Genomic DNA, 19,125 nt, shown 5'->3' on the forward strand with positions numbered 1-19,125 from the left:
GAATAATCATCAGCCTGTTTCCTTGCACTCAGTGTTTTGTTTTGTTTTTATAGGTGAGCAGTAAGACTAAATTTCTGTTCTTTAAAGGGATTGTGTTGCAAAAGATCTTTTACTTGAGACATCTGGAGCTATTTGCTCTGCAGGCAACTTACTTTAATGCGGTTGCTCTCTGTGTGAATTACACTGGATTACGTAGGTTGTTCTCTAGAAGCTGGTGGCTCGATGGCTCTGCTCTGGGGCAGGGGGGATAGACTAAATGGTGTTTAGTCTATCCCAAGTGTACAGTTCTGAGAAGAAACACTTAGTCATGCTTCTCACTTAGAGGAAAATTGCATTATTAAAGATTGTAACTTGTTACAGTAGTGCAATTTTGGACTTGTATCTGTATGAGGACATACACAACATGTCCATTTCAGTTGTGCAATTATAACTCTGAGCATAAATATGCACTGAATGGCAATACATCTTCCATTTTACGAAGACAACTGTCTAACACTAAGGGGAACTTCTTTTGAAATAACCTATGTTGAGAGATTCAGGGCAGACAAAACAAAGTACTACGCAGCACATAGTTAAACAATGGAACTCACTCCCACGGGAGCCAGTGATGGCCGCCATCTTGGATGGCTTTAAAACATGGCTGGCCCAAGACATTTTGGCACCTGAGGAGAACCACAAAATGGCACCCCCTCCTGCTATGGTAGAAGAAGTGGGTGAAGCTCTACATCAGGAACAAGCTGTGTGGAGGAGGATAAAGATCTTTATCAGGAGCAAGGGAGGGGGGATAAAATCATCCTTACCAGACAGCTGAAGTGGGGATCAAAGGCTGTCACGCGGAGGGAAAAGGACCTGCTCTGAAGAACACTGGGCGGGTGCAGAGCCCAGGAGACCCCACAGAGCAGCCCCCACTATTTCCTCTCTTAAGTGTGGGAGGAGACCAGCAGTGTCTCCTATTCACTGAGGCTGCAGTAGCATGGGGGGGGGGCTGCCTGGGAAGCGCTCTAAGGAGTGTTGCCACCTTGGCTGCAGCAGTGGACAATACATTCCTTTGCTGACTATGGATGCTGCCGCCTGAGGTGGTCACCTCACCTCGTCCCATGGGTGGGCCCCATTTAGGTTTAATAATAATAATATTTTTTATTTATACCCCGCCCTGCCCATCCAAGGCCGGGCTCAGGGTGGCTAACAAGCAATAATAAAAACAAGTTGAATGAATACAACTTAAAAACAATATTAAAATACAATATTAAAATATTGAAAGAATAAAATATTAAAATGCAGCCTCATCACAGAAGGAGAAAGGAAAAAGAAAGAGGGGGAGGGACTCAAATTGGCTCCAAACCAAAGGCCAGGCGGAACAACTCTGTCTTACAGGCCCTGCGGAAAGAAATCAGATCCTGCAGGGCCCTGGTCTCATGAGGCAGACTGTTCCACCAGGCCGGAGCCAGTGTTAAAAAGGCCCTGGCTCTGGTTGAAGCTAATCTAACTTCCTTAGGGCCCGGGACCACTAGGGTGTTGCTATTTATGGACCTTTAGGCTCTCTGTGGGGCATACCGGGAGAGGCGGTCCCGTAGGTACAAGGGTCCTAGGCCGTGAAGGGCTTTAAAGGTCAAAACCAGCACCTTAAATCTGACCCTGTACTCCACCGGGAGCCAGTGCAGCTGGAAAAGCACTGGGTGAATATGCTCCCAGGGCAGAGACCCCGTGAGGAGCCTCGCTGCTGCATTCTGCACCCGCTGGAGTTTCTGGGACAGCTTCAAGGGCAGCCCCGCGTAGAGCGAATTACAGTAGTCAAGCCTGGAGGTGACCGTCGCATGGATCACTGTGGCCAGGTCGGGGTGGGAAAGGTAAGACAAATTTAGACAAATTCATGGAGAGTAAGACCAAGCGGTGAAACTAATGCCTGATGCAAACTTTTATAATTCTATAAAATCAGTGTACAAATGAAATGGGCATATTTGCAGATGCTAATTCCCCAAACTTGATATTTGCTCTGCTGTCTTATTTTTCCATCCTGTGTTTCAGACCCCTCCAGTGCCTGACTGAGCAGTACACTTGAGGCACTATATAAAAATGCATTGTTGCTGTCAGGGGTTCAGGAGCAGAGACGCAGAGAAGGGAGGAAGCAGAGAGCGAGGGGGAGGAATCCGAAGGGAAAATGAGTGATGATGACGACCCGAGATCTCCAAGCCTAAGCAGTGAGTCAGAGGACTCCCAAAAGGGAGCCCCAGTGAGCAGAGCAAGGGGGGGATCCGGGGGGACACCTCAGGAGGAAGGGAACAGAGGAGATTCAGAGAGCAGCAGCTGGAAGTCGGGACCCACGCTCATAACTGAGGGCGGCAGCAGCTGGAAGTCGGGACCCACGCTCAAGACTGAGAGCAGCAGGGAGGAAGGTAGCCAGGCATCGGGTTCCGGAGGCTGTCAGCAGGAGGGAGGGCACGAGTCAGGGGTGGTCACGCCCTCCTCAGAGAGCGAGGCAACGGTTAAGAGGAAAGTAGAGAGTTGGGCGCGCGCGCCAAGTTCAAATGCAGCGGAAGCTGGAGCAGTAAGCAGCCCGGGGAGTGAGCCAGGTCCTAAAGCCCGCCGCAAGGAGGCAGAAGGATCAGGGGGGTCAGCGTCAGAGGAGAGTAGAAGGGAGGAGGCCCAGGGGGGCAGAAGGACCCAGAGACGTAGGGAGAGGCGAAGGAGGTGGAGCAAGGCTAGGGTATTAAGCTGGTGTGCAAGAGGCGGAGACTCAGACGGGTCTTCGCCGACCTAGGGCAGAAGGTGTAGAGCTGCACGCTGCAGTTCGGAAATGAAACCTGTAACTTAATAAAGACTCTTATAAAGTGAACGCTGGCGGACTTGGTCCTATGTGAGCTGGGACTGGGTGGCAGCTCTGACAGTAAGACCCGTCTCTTAAAAGCTTCGGACACCTGATATCTCGCAGCGGAGAGAGAGGCAGCTGGAGGAGGGGATCGGTGTTTGGGAGCAAGCTCACGACGGTTAGCAGAGATGACGGAAGCAGAGAAAGTTGCAGCGCTGCAACAGGCAGTTACCCAATTGAACGCGGAGGTACTGGCATCCAAGAAGAGGGAGGAGGATGCGGCAGCCGCCTACAGAGATCTCCACGCCAGGTTTGAAGCATGGGTTAAACACGGGCAGCCAGGACCCAGACCGGAGGGGGTTGGGTTGGCACGGAGAGCAGGAGGGCTTGTGGCTCACTTCGATGGGAATTTACAACAGTACCCCAATTTTCGAGCAGACGTAATGTGCGCACTGCAACTGCTGGCAAAAGACTTTAGAGATGAGGAAGAGAAAGTGGGGTTCATACTATCCCATTTGCATGGGGATGCTAAAGCGTGGCTACGCAATTTGTGGAGGGATAAAGATCCGGCGCTTCAGAATGCAGATGCCTTTATCAAAGCGATGGATGCGTGTTTTTTGTCTACTATTGATGTGGATCTTGCCCGACGGGAGATTCATGGACTGAAACAAGGGAGGGCAAGCGTCCGGCAGTACCACGCCCGCTTTTTTGCGCTGGTCAGTGCCTTAGAGTGGGACCGGGATTCGCCCCCTGTCAGAGACCTGTTCTGGGAGGGTCTAAGCTCAGCGGTCAAGGATGAAATTGCAAGGGGGGAGAGGCCCCGAAGCACGCAGGAGGTGGTCCAAAGGGCGCTGACTGTGGGGGTGAGGCTGGAAGAACGTCCCTGGTGCAGAGATGAAGGACGTGGAGGGCGCGAAGCAGCGAGAAGTTTCTCTTTCGTTCCAAGAGAAGCAGTGCGTGCGCAATCCACACCTCCGCCAGGAGGGGGAGGGGAACCGATGGAGGTTGGAGGTGCAAGGGCTCAGTCAGCAGCCAGAGCCCAAGCACCGACAGCAGTGAAAGCGAAGCCTCCTAGAGGGAACAGGAAGTGTTACATCTGCGAGGATCCAGGCCATTTGGCGAAAGAGTGTCCCCGGAGGCTCCACAAGCACACTGCAGCCTCAGCAATGGTGACTGCAGCAACGCAGCAAGGAGAACCACAGCAGGGAAACGACGATGTCTGGCTGGAGACAGAGGCACTGGGGCCCAGCCAGACGCATCAGTGAAGCAGTCCCCAGCGATCTTGCAACCCACGGACCCCCTCCCACCCAAACCAGTAGTGCAGCTCACAGCATCTCTCCAGCTACCCGATGGCGTCACTATCGAAGTGCCGCTTTCTGTGGATTCTGGAAGCAACGCAGACTTTATAGCGCAGGATTTTGTGGAGCAGCACGCTATACAGCTACTGCCTGCCACTCTGCCCCTGCAAGTCGTCACAGTGGATGGCAGAGAGTTGCTAGGGGGGCAGGTGGTGAAGCAAACGCCACCGATGGTGATGCGCCTTGGCAACCACAGGGAAGTCATCAGTTTTAATGTCACCCAACTGTCGGACACGCCCATTGTGTTGGGCATGAGTTGGCTGGACAGGCACAGTCCGACACTGGCTTGGTACCAGAGACAGCTGATCTTCGGCTCCTCTTATTGCGCAGAACACTGCATCCTGCCCAGACAGGAGGGAGAGGAGGAGGAATCACAACTGCAGTTGGGAACGTTGCAAGCAGTCCCCCACAAATACGCAGACTTTCTGGAGGTCTTCTGCGAGAAAGAGGCTGACAAGCTACCACCGCACAGGCAATATGACTGCAAGATTGACCTCCTACCAGGGGCGACGCTGCCGAAAGGGAAGCTGTATTCCATGTCTGAGGACGAATTACAGGAACTCAAACAGTTCATAGATCACAATTTGCAGCGCGGTTTCATCCGGGAGTCCAGGGCAGTAGGGGGCAGTCCTGTTTTCTTCGTGAAGAAGAAGGACACGCCCCAGAAAAGACTGGTGGTGGATTTTCGCCTCTTAAACAAGATGACCAAGCCTTCTGATTTCCCCATGCCCAGGATTGACGACCTGCTAGCGACGGTGCGCAAGGGACGCGTGTTCACCAAGTTGGACCTGCGAGGTGCGTACAATCTCATCCGCATGAGGGAGGGCGATGAGTGGAAGACAGCCATGTTCACGCCTCTGGGCACCTACGAATACAGAGTGATGTCGTTTGGATTGCAAAACGGTTCTCACTGTTTCCAAGCTTTCATGCATCATGTGTTGGCGGGACTCCTTTACAAGAAGTGCGTCTGCTTTCTGGATGACATCCTGATATTCTCCGACTCGCAGCAAGCCCATGACCAAGATGTTCGGGAGGTGCTGAAGAGGCTGCAGCAGCATAGACTGTACGCCAAACTGGAGAAGTGCCAGTTCGACACGACGGAGGTGGATTTCTTGGGTTACAAGTTGTCGGACAAGGGGCTAGCCATGGACAGCGCCAAGGTTCGTGCGGTGTTGGATTGGAAGAGCCCGCGCAATCGGAAGGAGGTCCAGCGGTTTGTCGGCTTCGCCAACTTCTATCGCAAGTTTATCAAGGGGTTCGCGATGCAGACGGCGGCCATTACGGACACGCTAAGCTCCAAAAAAAAGAAATTCATCTGGACGGAGCAGGCGGAGCAGTCCTTTCAGGCACTCAAGCGTCTCTTCGCGTCGGAAGAGCAACTGCTGCATATCGACCCCAGCAAACCGATGCGGGTAGAGACAGACGCGTCCGATAGAGCAGTGGGAGCTGTCCTGCTGCAAAGGGACCCACAGGGGGTCTGGAGGCCGGGAGCGTTCTACTCCAGAAAGCTCAGCAAGTCGGAGCAGAACTACACCATCTGGGACAGGGAGTTGCTGGCCATTCATGCAGCTTTCAAGGCGTGGAGGCACTTCCTGATCGGCGCCAAGCACACGGTGCAGGTCTGCACGGATCACAAGAATCTGGAGCACTGGCGCACGGCTCAGTTCCTGAACCAGAGGCAGATACGTTGGGCGGAGTTCTTTGCTGACTTCAATTTCCGAATAGAGTACGTCCCAGGCGACACCAACGTCATGGCGGATGCACTGTCCCGCAAACCGCAATACCTCGAAGAGGCGACGCCAGCGGCAGCCATGCACATCTTCGCGCCAACAGCGTGGGCGTGCGCTTCAGCCACAGTAGACCTGGATGCGGTGCGGCGGGCGTTGCAGGACGACTCCTTCGCGCGGGCGAAGATGGCAGAGGTGCACAAGGGCACGGCGAAGGGCGACGTGTTCCAGATACGAGACGGCTTGCTCTTACGTAAAGGGGCCATCTACGTGCCGGGAGACGAACTTCGCGCCAGGGTACTGCAGCAGCTGCACGACGCACCCACGGCCGGGCACTTTGGCACGGAGAAAACGGTGGAATTAGTCGCAAGGGACTTTTGGTGGCCCAGACTGAGAGGGGAAGTCGCGGACTACGTTGCGAGGTGCGACACCTGCCAGAGGGCCAAACCGGTGCACAAACCACCGGCGGGACTGCTGGAACCGCTGCAAACGCCGTTTGAACCGTGGGAGAGAGTGGCCCTGGACTTTGTTACGGATCTACCCAGCTCGAGAGGCAAGACAGCTGTACTAGTGGTGGTGGACTTGTTCACCAAGATGGCACATTTCATTCCGTGTGCGAAGGTGGCCACGGCGGAACAAACCGCCAAACTGTTCATAGATCACGTGTTCAAAGTGCATGGTCTGCCGCGGTCTATCCTGTCCGACCGCGGGCGCCAGTTCGTCTCGAATTTCTGGCAGAAGCTGATGAGTTTTCTAAATGTCAAGGTCGATCTGGCATCAGCAAGACACCCGCAGACCAACGGGCAAGCAGAGAGGGTCAATGCCATCATGCAGCAGTACCTGAGATGCTATGCCAATCAACAACCTGCGACATGGGTGGATTACCTGCCGCTCGCCGAGTTCGCTTACAACAACACGAAGCACGTGTCCACAGGGGTGACGCCGTTCTTCGCCAACAATGGGAGGAATCCCAGAACCTTCCCGGGACGGGAGAGAGTGGGGGACGGAGAACCACAGACGGCGGACGCGTTCGCATCAGAGTTGCAGGCGGTACACGATCAACTCAGACGGCAGCTGGAGCTAGCTAAGCACGCCTACAAGGTGCAAGCTGACAAGCACAGGCGGGTTGGCGAAGAGATCCAAGTGGGAGACTGGGTCTGGTTGGCAGCCCACGCAGTGCCGACCAGGTCACTAGCCAAGAAGAAGTTGGGGCACAAGCAAATTGGTCCGTACCAAGTCGAAGCACAGATCAACCCGGTAGCCTTCCGACTGGCGCTGCCGGAGGGTTCCAGAATGCATCCGGTGTTCCACAGGTCGGTGCTCACTCCCTACAAGGCACCTCACAGATTCCAGGAGCCAGGGACGGCACCGAGTCCGTTCCGGGAGCGGACGGAGACGCGAGGGGTGACGCAGCAAGACCCCATCAACGAGGTCACGGAGATTTTGGACTCCAGATGGGGAGAAGAGGGAGTCGAATACCTCCTAGCCAGAGAGGGCACCCGGGCCAGTGCCAATACCTGGGTGCCAGACTACGCTTTGGAGGAACCCCTGCTCAAGGACGAGTTTCATGCCCTTTTCCCACACAGACCCATGCCAGCAAGCTTCTTCGACGACTGGCTGTTCACGCCCACACTTTCTTCCAGCACGTTCCATGGATTCGACTCGGACGGGGAACCCGCACTGAGCACCCGTTCCCCAGAAGGATCGCCGGCGGGTTCGGCGTCAGACACCTCGTATTGGTGGGACGATCGACCGGAGGAGCAATGGCGCCGGAAGTGGCTGGAGATGCCAGGTCGAGCGACCGACGCAGAGACTGACATGGACGTGTTCGGGGAGGACCTTGGGTTCGAGCACGGCGGTACAGAGATGGAAGCGGAACAGGTCAACGTCGGCGACCGCGAGGAGGAAGACTCGGAGGTCTTCAGTTGGCGGCCAGCCACGGGGAGCGAACTGTATCCGGCATTCCCTCCCGTGATGATGGAGCACCCAGCACCCACACCTGAAAGCGGGGAGGGGGGAAGGGGGGGCTTCGAGGGGGGGATGGATGTCAGGGGTTCAGGAGCAGAGACGCAGAGAAGGGAGGAAGCAGAGAGCGAGGGGGAGGAATCCGAAGGGAAAATGAGTGATGATGACGACCCGAGATCTCCAAGCCTAAGCAGTGAGTCAGAGGACTCCCAAAAGGGAGCCCCAGTGAGCAGAGCAAGGGGGGGATCCGGGGGGACACCTCAGGAGGAAGGGAACAGAGGAGATTCAGAGAGCAGCAGCTGGAAGTCGGGACCCACGCTCATAACTGAGGGCGGCAGCAGCTGGAAGTCGGGACCCACGCTCAAGACTGAGAGCAGCAGGGAGGAAGGTAGCCAGGCATCGGGTTCCGGAGGCTGTCAGCAGGAGGGAGGGCACGAGTCAGGGGTGGTCACGCCCTCCTCAGAGAGCGAGGCAACGGTTAAGAGGAAAGTAGAGAGTTGGGCGCGCGCGCCAAGTTCAAATGCAGCGGAAGCTGGAGCAGTAAGCAGCCCGGAGAGTGAGCCAGGTCCTAAAGCCCGCCGCAAGGAGGCAGAAGGATCAGGGGGGTCAGCGTCAGAGGAGAGTAGAAGGGAGGAGGCCCAGGGGGGCAGAAGGACCCAGAGACGTAGGGAGAGGCGAAGGAGGTGGAGCAAGGCTAGGGTATTAAGCTGGTGTGCAAGAGGCGGAGACTCAGACGGGTCTTCGCCGACCTAGGGCAGAAGGTGTAGAGCTGCACGCTGCAGTTCGGAAATGAAACCTGTAACTTAATAAAGACTCTTATAAAGTGAACGCTGGCGGACTTGGTCCTATGTGAGCTGGGACTGGGTGGCAGCTCTGACAGTTGCCAAATATTTCAAAACTTTAATTGTGACCTCAGAAAAATCCCTTACGTTTAACAACTCTAGGAACCCATCTATGCCAGAATGCTATAGTGGGCTTTGGCAAGATAGATAGATAGATAGATAGATAGATAGATAGATAGATAGATAGATAGATTCTTTATTGTCATTACACTAGTGCAACATTGCACAAGTGCAACGAAATTGGATGCCATCCCTTAAAAACAACAAAAGCAAAACAACAGCAACAACCAACCAAACCACCTTCCAGCCACACCCACACCCACACCCATCAAACTCCCAGGTCTCACTATCGAGTTACAGCATTCAAAAAGGCCACAGCTCTTGGATAGAAACTGTTTTTCAGTCTATTTGTCCTTGACTTGATGTTTCTATACCTCCTGCCAGAAGGCAGTAGTGCAAACAGACTGTATCCCGGGTGAGATGGATCCTGCAGGATGTTGTTTGCTTTCCTAAGGCAACGGGAACCGTACAGTTCTTCCAAAGGTGGGAGAGGGTGACCAATAATCCTTTGGGCTGTGGTTATGACCTTCTGGAGCACCTTCCTCTCCCTAGCTGTACAACTGGAGAACCAAGCACAAATACAGTATGTAAGTATGCTCTCTATGGAGCCTCGGTAGAAGGACACCAGCAGTCTCTCACTCAGATTGTTCTTTTTTAAAAGTCTGAGGAAATAAATTCTCTGCTGGGCCTTCTTCACCAGAGCAGTGGTATTTGCGCTCCAAGTCATGCCCTGATCCATAGTCACTCCCAAAAACCTGAATTCCGCTACCCTCTCCACCCGTTCCCCGTTGATATACAAGGGCTGAATGTCCGCCTTTTTCTTCCTGTAATCCACCACCAATTCCTTGGTCTTAGCCGTATTGAGAGCCAGATTGTTCTCTCCACACCAAACACAGAGCCGCTCCACCTCGTCCCGATAGGCGGACTCATCCCCTCCTGAAATGAGCCCCACCACCGTAGTATCATCAGCAAACTTGATGATTTTGTTGCTGGAGTAGATGGCTGTACAGTCATACGTATAGAGAGCATAGAGCAGGGGACTCAACACGCAACCCTGTGGTGAGCCGGTGTTAAGGCTAAGGGCTGTGGACACATGTGACCCTACTCTAACCCTCTGAGAACGTTCTGACAAAAAATCCAAAACCCAGAGACAGGTGGAGTTGGGGAGTCCAATCGTCTCTAGCTTGGACACCAGTCTATGGGGGAGGATAGTGTTAAAAGCAGAGCTAAAATCCACAAACAGCAGCCTCACATAATCCCCCGGCCGCTCCAGATGGGACAGAGCAGCATGGAGAGTGATGGTGATAGCGTCTTCTGTGGATCTATTTGCCCTGTATGCAAACTGGTAGTTGTCAAAAGTTGATGGAAGACAGGAAATAATATGACGGCGCACCAGTTTCTCAAAACACTTCATGATGATTGGAGTCAGTGCAACTGGTCTGTAGTCATATAAGCTAGTCAATATTTGCCTTTTTGATATTCATTTTCTTATTCTTTTGTTATTGGTTTGTCTCCATGCTTGAAAAGCATAGTATAACCACATTTAAAGACCACATTTAAAGATACTAGATCATTGTATCTCCTTTCTCCTTATAATGCAGCCTAGTCCTATACTGTTGGTAAAACAGACTGAAAACTCACCTACTCTGTTGCATGATGTTATGATATATCTGATGCTATATCATAGTTCAATGCATCTAAGAAAATGACTCCTAATCCTTAATGTGCAGGAATCCTTAATGTGCTAATCTACAGATTTTTGTAATGTGGTTGTGATGTCGTCATCATCAGCATCATTAAATTTATACACTACCTTTCATCAAAAGATCTCAGGGCAGTTCACAATTTTAATATAATTTACCCTTTGATTTAAATCTGTTTCCTAAACTTGGGTCTCCAGCTGTTTTTGGACTTCAACTCCCATCATCCATAGCTAGCAAGACCAGTGGTCAGGGATATGATGGGGACTGTAGTCTAAAAACAGCTGGAGACCCAAGTTTGGGAAACACTGGTTTAAAGTAATGAAATAAATGGCCTGCGAGTCATAATCACTATTGTATTAGCTGCAGTGCTTCATATGCTTCATGTTTTGTGGACTCCTGGATGATTTAGACTTGAGAAAACAAAGGTAGCTCAGAAATCATACAGTTCAGTGACAGAACAGTTCACTGACAAACCCCAGTGAAACCTTCCTTTGGGGGCCGAATATTTTGGAGATTTGTTGATCTTCCATTTTTTTTGGAACGGTTTTGGCTGGAAATATGTTTTAACCTGCCCTAAGCCCCCAGGATAAGCATTTTTAATTAGCACAACCTACACTGCGGGAAAATGCCCGTAGATTCCCCAGACTCGGAGCACATTTTGCCTCGTCGTGCGTTCATTAGAGATGCAGCATGTATCAACGACGGCAATTAAACAGCAGGCAATCTGTGAAGTTCACCCTATAAATAACCAGAGTGAACTTCACCAGTTGCCCTTCACCCTAGTTTGCTATAATGGGCGGACCACTTTTCTGATAATAATGCAGCCCTACCTAGTCGCCTTCCCGCCAGAAAACCAAAAGGACCCACGTTGGGTTGGACCAGACGTCGTCCTTCTTCTACCGCCTAACCCAGTGCCCAGTCTCCAGCAGGGAGCAGTGGCAATGGTGCAGGAAGCCGCCACGAGGTACAAAGCAGGGCATGAAGGGTCTCCCTCAGCATCTGGCGTTGAAAGGTCTCCTGCTGCCTCACAGGCAGCCTCCAGCTCTCCTCCTCCTCCTCCTCCAGATCGCGGCACCTGGCCTCCTCCTGCCTGGCCTCGCAGCAGCGCCTCATCTGTTTCCTATCAATGGCGCGCTGGGCTCGGGGAGGATGAAAGGGCGGCAGGGCGGGAAACGCCAGGCTCTCCCCCTAAACAACAATGGCCTCCTTGAGGAGAGAGCAAATTAAGCCCTCAGCCCATGTGTGGCAGGAGGAGCCATTCAGAGGGGAAAGAGGCTGACTGAGGGGGTCTTAACCTGAGGGGGGTGGCGGCGTGAGGGAAAGGTGGCTGCCCTTTCGCCTTAGCTGGACACGGAGCGGAGGAAGGCGAGAGAGAGAGAGAGAGAGAAAGAGGGTTTTATATTATATAATTTTTATTAAGGTGGGGAAAGGTTTCCTCACACACTCTCTCTCCCCGCTTTGCTTTGCTTAGCCAGCCAGTTCCAGCGCCTCTCTCGCGTCTCTACTATTCCTCTTCTAACCCTGGGGGCATCCTGAGGAGAGCACATAATATAGATATATATACGCGCGCGCGCGCACAACATACAGTATAAGCGTGTACACACACACACACACACACACACACACACACACACACATAATCTTTTACTATTCATTCAGGGGGGCATGAATGTGCAGAAACAGGACTGACTGGTTTCACGCGCTCCTTCGCTTTGGGAGCGAGCCTCTCTCTCTCTCTCTCTCTCTTCATTATCATCCACCACAACAGCCGCCTGCACACACTTAATAGCGAGGGCGGGAGGGAGGAAGGAGGCAGCCCTCGCACCCTCAGGAGCAGCAGCGGGCACTGAGGGCAAAGCCTGAGAGAGGCCGCCGGCGGGACCTGGAGCGAGGCAAGCGCAGCCGCAGCCGCTGCTCCCAAGCCACGCAAAGACCCGCGGGGTAAGGAGAAGGTGTCTGCGGTCTGGGTCGAGGGGTGAAGCGGCCGGCGTGGCCCCCGAAGCGCGTCTGGCGAGGAGGGGGAAAGGGGCTGGGGCGGCGGGGGACGCTGCTGCTGCTGCTGCCCCTGAGATGGACTCCGCTTTCGCTCCGGAGGCGCTGGCGCTCTCTCCCCCCCCCCCCCCAGCGCAGGGATGGCTCTTCAGGCGCTGCCTTGGACAGGGGGGAAGGAGATGGAGGAGGAGGAGGAGGCAGCTGAGGCGGGGAAGGCTGTGTGAGAGAGAAAGGGGGAGAGGGAGGGAGAGAATAAGCCGCTTGAGGAATAAGCTGAGGCTCAAAAGTGACCGCCTGAAGGAGGGACGTGACACAGCGGCTGTGGCTCTCTCGGGCGCCCTTTTCCTGAGGGGAAGGTGGGGCGGCCGGTGGGGGGGGGGAGGCAGATACTGAGGTGACCGGCGTGTGTTTGTGTGGGGTCTCCACCTTGGGAGGCCAGCCGCCTCTTCCCTGCAGCCAGCGCCGTGGCGACCTCTTCCCCAGCTTCTGCCCGGGGGGTGAGGGCGGGGAGAAAGGGGTGATGATGATGGTGGTGGTGGTGGAGGCGGCGGGAGCTGGCAACCTCTCGTCTTTTGAGGAAGGGTGAAAGTAGCGGGAAACCAGCCGCTCTCCTCCTCCTCCTCCTCTGCCCTCGCCTCTCCCTCCCGCCTCCCGCCCTCTCTCCCTCCTTCGCCAGAGCGCGCGCGCGCGCGCCGTGCCAAGCTCTCCATTAGGGAGAAGCTCCCGACTCTTTCCGCGGGGTTATAAATAACCGGGCCACTTGAGTTGTAATGACAAGGCGCCCCTTCGCCAGCCCTCCCTTGAAGCATCCTCCTCCTGATGGCTCTTTATGCTCCAGGGCGGATACAATGAGCAGGATCCCTTGGGGGGGGGGTGGAGAGAGAGCTGCCGAGGAGTTGCTCCCCTCAGGCTCTCTGTGACTGGCTGGCAGAGCCTCTCATGGCTAGAGGGGTGTGTGTGTGTCTCTGTGTGCAGTGATTAAGATACACGTGTATCTTGCCTCCCCGATGCACGTGTGAACACACACCAATACCACAAACTGAATTCCTCCAGCAGGGATGTATGGAGGCGAACCCGTTTCATGTGCTGGGTAAAAATGCAGTTGGGGGGGGGTGTCCACAGCCTTCAGTGGGGTTTTGGGGGGTGGGTAACAGTCGTGGCCAGGACCAGGTGTGGGGAATGGTGGTCTGGTAGAAATCTGCAGCTGGAATGCGCCGTTTGTGCAGGAAACCCATAGGGGGGAGAATAGCTGGCCAATGCAAGCGCGCCAAGGGGCTGGATGTTTGCATTCAGAGGCGGATTTCTGAAGCAGACGACGGAAAAACAAGCAAAGCAGCGTACCGGAGGCGAAAGGCGCTGAGCTCATTTGGTCCACTTGCAAAAATGTGGACTGTATCAGCTGCCCGATCCCTTCCCCGTTTCCCCCTCCTCTAATGCAAGGATCTCCAATACTGTGCCGTGTAAATAAATTAGGAGCGGAAGAAAACTCGGAAGCATCACTTTCCTTAATTCATTCCATGCGCTTCTATGCAAGGGTTATGGGTGTTTACCTGGCTTTTTACTTGAGCCCCCCTCACCTGTCCACCTTTCGTCCTCCCCAATTTGTGGAGGTGTTTATCGGCAATATTTTGCTGCAGTGCTTCAGCACAGGAAGATAAACGATCCCCATTTTCCCCGGTTGCCACAATGACTCAATCATTAAAAAAATCCCCAACTTGGAGCTGAAAACGGCAACTTAAGCAAAGCCCCTGAGGTGGGGAGTTGGAGGGTGGGGAATACAGAAGTGGGAACATTAAAAAGTAACTTCAGCAGCTCCTATTTTCATTTGCAGTGCCTACTTTGAACTAGGAAGGGTTAGTGAGCTGCTGCAGGCTTTTGCAAAGACTGGATTCAATTTTGGAAGCCTGTTGCCAATATTTGTGAGTCATTTCCTTGGAATCCTACCTTTGGTGTTTATTTCCCTTAGAAGGATTCTTGTAAAAGTGTAATAATAGCTCTTAAACTTCATGGAAAGTAGCACAGGCTACAGTGAAGACAACTTGCTTTTTGCTTCAAAACACTTATTTTGGTTTTGTTTGCATTATTCAGTGGACAGAAGAGAAGGCGGCAATGTAATTAACCCATAAAACATCTAATTTATTGTACCAGTGACATTTGTGTACTGCTGCATTAGGGTTCAGAGTCAGTTGGAAAGGCAACCTTAATTGGTAGTTCTTTTTAAAAGAATAATTAAAGAATCAAGAGAACCATCTTGTGATTTTAGAGGTCTTTGTTAAGAGGAGTGGTTTGCTTTGTCAACCCACTCGGAGTTCCTTGACCCAATTTCTTTAAGTTTTATACCATTCCAGCACAATAACAATACATATTAATTACAGCGATGTGAAAACTTAAGATGCACTATATAACAGCCAGAACTTTTCTCCCACTTGATATGCAATTGTTTTGCAGGTTAGGTTATCTTAGGACTATTTCCCACATAAATGTTCTGTGTTTTTATAGACTTTTTAAAGCAAGCACATTGCTTGAATACCTCCACGTAAAAATGTTACATGAAGATTAGTCATCCATGCAACTTTGGGTCCATGAAGTGTAGAAGCAGGGGGAATCTAGGATTATCTGGTCAGAAATTAATCCAAGAACATGTAAGTGGTAAACAGAATGCTTTTAGAAATCTGAACTCAAAAGAACATACTGAATCTAAAAAATATCAGCATTGCCATTAGTATGGCTGTTAAAGTGAGGCAGTCAGCACTTGAGGCTTTCCTAACAGTCTTAGAGATATATAAGCAACTTACTGTTCTCAAAGTACTGACAGGTTCTTGGCTAATATCTCATCATACCATAAACCAAATGGAGCCCAGCTTCCTAGATACAATGCATTTGCAAAAATCTTCATAATGTAAATTAATTCATGTTCCAAACTATCATAAAGAGGTGACCTTTCTATTCCACTTTCAGCAAGGAAGTAAATACTAGATACCAATGTAGTATTGAAAAACTAGAGTGATTGATTAAGAGCAATCTTCTTAATGCTTGCCATGTCTCTCTTTCCTGATGTAAAACACACACACACACCAAATCTATTTCTTTTGATTATTGATGTTATATCTTTTCCTAATGGTAGTTTCTAAGAAAACTGAATGGGAGTGATGCCAATTAGTTCAGCCCTTTGCTTAATTATCACTTAATTAACCCCCCAACATTTTAAAAAGAAAGTGCAGGAAATCAAGCTATTTAAAACAGCTGTTTCTAGGGATCCCAGAAGAGTAGTAATGAGATCCTGAGGCCATACTTTGGAATACTAGAAACACAAAATGCAGGTTCTTTTAAAAAAAAGAGAAAAAAATCAACCCCAAAACATCCCAGAATGATTTGTTTTCTCAGTGAAACAAAATGATAGCCTCAAGAAAGTAGTTTCAAGGCATCTGTGGTATAAGATGAAAAAAGTAGTAGTGTATGTTTCACATGTGTGACCCCTCAGATCCAGTTCCTTTCATGTCCAGGAAAAAATATATGTAAGCGCTTGTATTTGAACCTGGAGAACACTGAAGGTAAAAGCATCATTGGCTGGACTCATATAATGCAGTTCCATATATGGGGTGAGGTGGGGGGGGGTAGGGAATCTGAGATATGGATATATTCAAAATAGAACAATATTTAGCCAGAAGTGTGTTTTTGGTTGTTGTTTTGTTGAAGAAGAAAAAAAAGCATAGCTGCTTTATCTAAATGAATGCTAGCACAGTAGTTGTAAATTTAAAATATTAAGTAACATAATTTCATAAATAGTGAAAGATGATGTTAAACACTTCTCTTCCGGAGGGGTTTATACACTCATACAGCTCACTCACTGGCTTCATATTTTTTCTTGCACTAAAACCATCAACGGAACCAGTGAATCGTTTGTATTTCTTTTTTGGGGGTGGGGAAAATGAACAGCGGGGGGGGGGTTATGAAAATGACACACTGGACTTCTTTAGAAGATCAGTAGTTTATTTTCTTCTTCTTCTCCAGTTGGAAACTAGACTGGTGATTCAATGTTCGAACTAGATTTTAACCCTCATGCTGGTTTTGGAACATAATACAAGTGTAATCCAGTCGTTATCTACATTTCCAGAGTAGTACTTAACAGGAATGAATTGAGTAATAATTATGTTGCCAGTCAGATCAGCACTGACATGGGAGAACTAAAGAACCTGTGTAACTTATCTTCCACATATGTCTACATTCGCCTTGCTTTCTTTAGTCTTTCACTTTACCATTTCCTCCACCTCTTTGTTCTTTTATCACCTCCTATTGGGCCATCTGCCTTTAAACTAACTAAAGGGTGAACTTGCTCTTCTTCAGGCTGGCCTAGACAGTGAAGTCACCTCTCACTTTTTAAAACTTGGGCTAGTGCGTAATAATACTGTACCTAGGAGGGACGCGGGTGGCGCTGTGGGCTAAAGCCTCAGCGCCTAGGGCTTGCCGATCGAAAGGTCGGCGGTTCGAATCCCCGCGGCGGGGTGCGCTCCCGCTGCTCGGTCCCAGCGCCTGCCAACCTAGCAGTTCGAAAGCACCCCCGGGGGCAAGTAGATAAATAGGTACCGCTTACCAGCGGGAAGGTAAACGGCGTTCCGTGTGCGGCTCTGGCTCGCCAGAGCAGCGTTGTCACGCTGGCCACGTGACCCGGAAGTGTCTCCGGACAGCGCTGGCCCCCGGCCAATAGATGTGAGATGGGCGCACAAACCCCAGAGTCTGTCAAGACTGGCCCGTTCGGGCAGGGGTACCTTTACCTTTACCTAGAGCTTTTAATTTCCCACTTTTCTCGTATGAAACACATTTCTGTTGCAAAATGCCCTTGGGCAACCTGCATTTTTAAAATTATTGTTTTACAACTACTGTAAACACAAGGATTTGACAAACATTTCATATCCACTATTTTCCCCCCTCACCATGCTTTTGTTACTGACACTCGACAGCCATGAGGCTGTTCTAATGTGTCATTGGCTTAATGTTTCTTGTGAGTGACACTCTAGACATGGTGTTCTCAACTGGTTAGGAAGACTGGTGATCTGAAAATGGAAGGTGTAATTGTCAGTTCACTTCCTGCTGACCATTCTCTTATACATGGATAGAACTATTAGGAGGGTCTGTCCCCAGAGATCGATGGATTCAGATCAATTGCTTAAAACCACCAGGGAGTTCCCAGTTAGCATGGCTGGTACTGTCAAAGCCTAACTCTCTCTGTGGGATATGGAGGTGACCCTGGCAATTGACACAATCTTTCCTAAGCAATCTCTCCTGTTAAACAGAGCCTGTTCATCTTCCTGATTTATTTATCCCAATTTATTATTTATTACAAAGCAGTGGGGGGTGGCTCGAATGCCAGTGACAGAAAATTTGAACTGGAGTCTGACCAAACACAGGTAAGAGCTCATTTTGGAGCTTGTTCTATTGTGATGATGAAAGCCAAGAAGCAACACCTTTCAGCCTCCATTGCAGTGCCATCCAGTTGAGTTTTCCAAGTGGTTCAGGGCTTTTCCCACTTTGTATTGCAAAGTGATGTAGGTGGTCCCTCTGTGACTTCAAAGGTAAAAGCTGCTCATGTTCATCTTGACTTGGATGCTACTTTCCTGTAATCCATCCTATGGACATCTCCAGTACAGTGTATAGTCCTGATTTGTTGGATGAATTTATTGTTTATGCCTGAAGATGGGGGGGAGGGAGGTACTTGGCCAATCACTTGTGTTCTCAACCTTTCCCTTACTGACTAGGTAAAAAAAGGTAAAGGACCCCTGGACGGTTAAGTCCAGTCAAAGGAGACTATGGGGTTGTGACACTCATCTCGCTTTCAGGCCAAGGGAGCTGTCATTTGTCCATAGACAGCTTTCTAGGTCATGAGGCCAGCATGACTAAACTGCTTCTGGTGCAATGGAACACTGTGACAGAAGCCAGAGCACACAGAAATGCCGTTTACCTTTCCACTGCAGTGGTACCTATTTATCTACTTGCACTGGCGTGCTTTTGAACTGCTAGGTTGGCAGGAGCTGCGACAGAGCAACGGGAGCTCACTCTGTTCTGGGGATTCAAACCGCTGACCTTCTGATCGGCAAGCCCAAGAGGCTCAGTGGTTTTGACCACAGCTAACTAATATGTAGCAGGAGAGATCACTGGCTAAGTCCAGGAGGTAATTAATGACTTGTGTCTCCTTGAAAGAGGGGGTTACCTGGCCAACTTGAAGTGATTAGTGATGAGACCACTTCTAAATACCCCTACTTTGGACCTCAAGGATTTGAGTGACTTTTGGCTGTTAGCAAATCTTCTTTTCTCGGGCAATGTGCTTGAGTTGCCATACAATCCAGGCACTCAGATGAGACTGATTATCTGGATCCATTTCAGTCTGGCTTTGGGCCCACATTCTTCATCAAAACAGCCTTGGTCTCTCTGGTGGCTAATCTATGCCAGGAGTACAGGCAAAGTTTGATCTTGCTAATTCTCCTGAATAGGCTTATGGACTGTGTCTGGGAAGAGGATTTGGGGCACAGAACTTCGGTGGTTCTGATTACCCCTGCTCATATTGGCTTCTTCTGACAATGAATTATGCATTGACCCCACGTTCTGCCACTTACATCTTTGGAGATAGGATGAAGATTTAAAAAGCAAAACAAAAGCTGAGATCCTCAGAAGGTGTGG

At 50.8% G+C, this 19,125-nt stretch overlaps 1 protein-coding gene and 1 long non-coding RNA gene across 2 annotated transcripts in view; one reads left to right on the plus strand and one right to left on the minus strand.

Annotated features, from left to right (window-relative positions):
- The first annotated feature begins 12,137 nt into the window (after nucleotides 1-12,137).
- Nucleotides 12,138-19,125, plus strand: part of SERTAD4 (SERTA domain containing 4) — a 29,187-nt gene continuing 22,199 nt past the window's right edge. The window contains exon 1 of the mRNA XM_082217832.1: nucleotides 12,138-12,402. The gene's annotated coding sequence lies outside the window, so the exon portion shown is untranslated. The remainder of the gene's footprint in view (nucleotides 12,403-19,125) is intronic.
- The window catches only part of LOC309529766, a 589,156-nt gene continuing 586,500 nt past the window's right edge, over nucleotides 16,470-19,125 (minus strand). The window contains exons 2-3 of the long non-coding RNA XR_014218433.1: nucleotides 17,232-18,227; nucleotides 16,470-16,864 (exon numbers count right to left, since the gene is read on the minus strand). This is a non-coding gene — a long non-coding RNA (uncharacterized lncRNA). The remainder of the gene's footprint in view (nucleotides 16,865-17,231; nucleotides 18,228-19,125) is intronic.

Source organism: Podarcis vaucheri (assembly GCF_965113315.1).
Source record: "Podarcis vaucheri genome assembly, chromosome: 3".
NCBI classification, from domain to species: Eukaryota; Metazoa; Chordata; class Lepidosauria; order Squamata; family Lacertidae; genus Podarcis; species Podarcis vaucheri.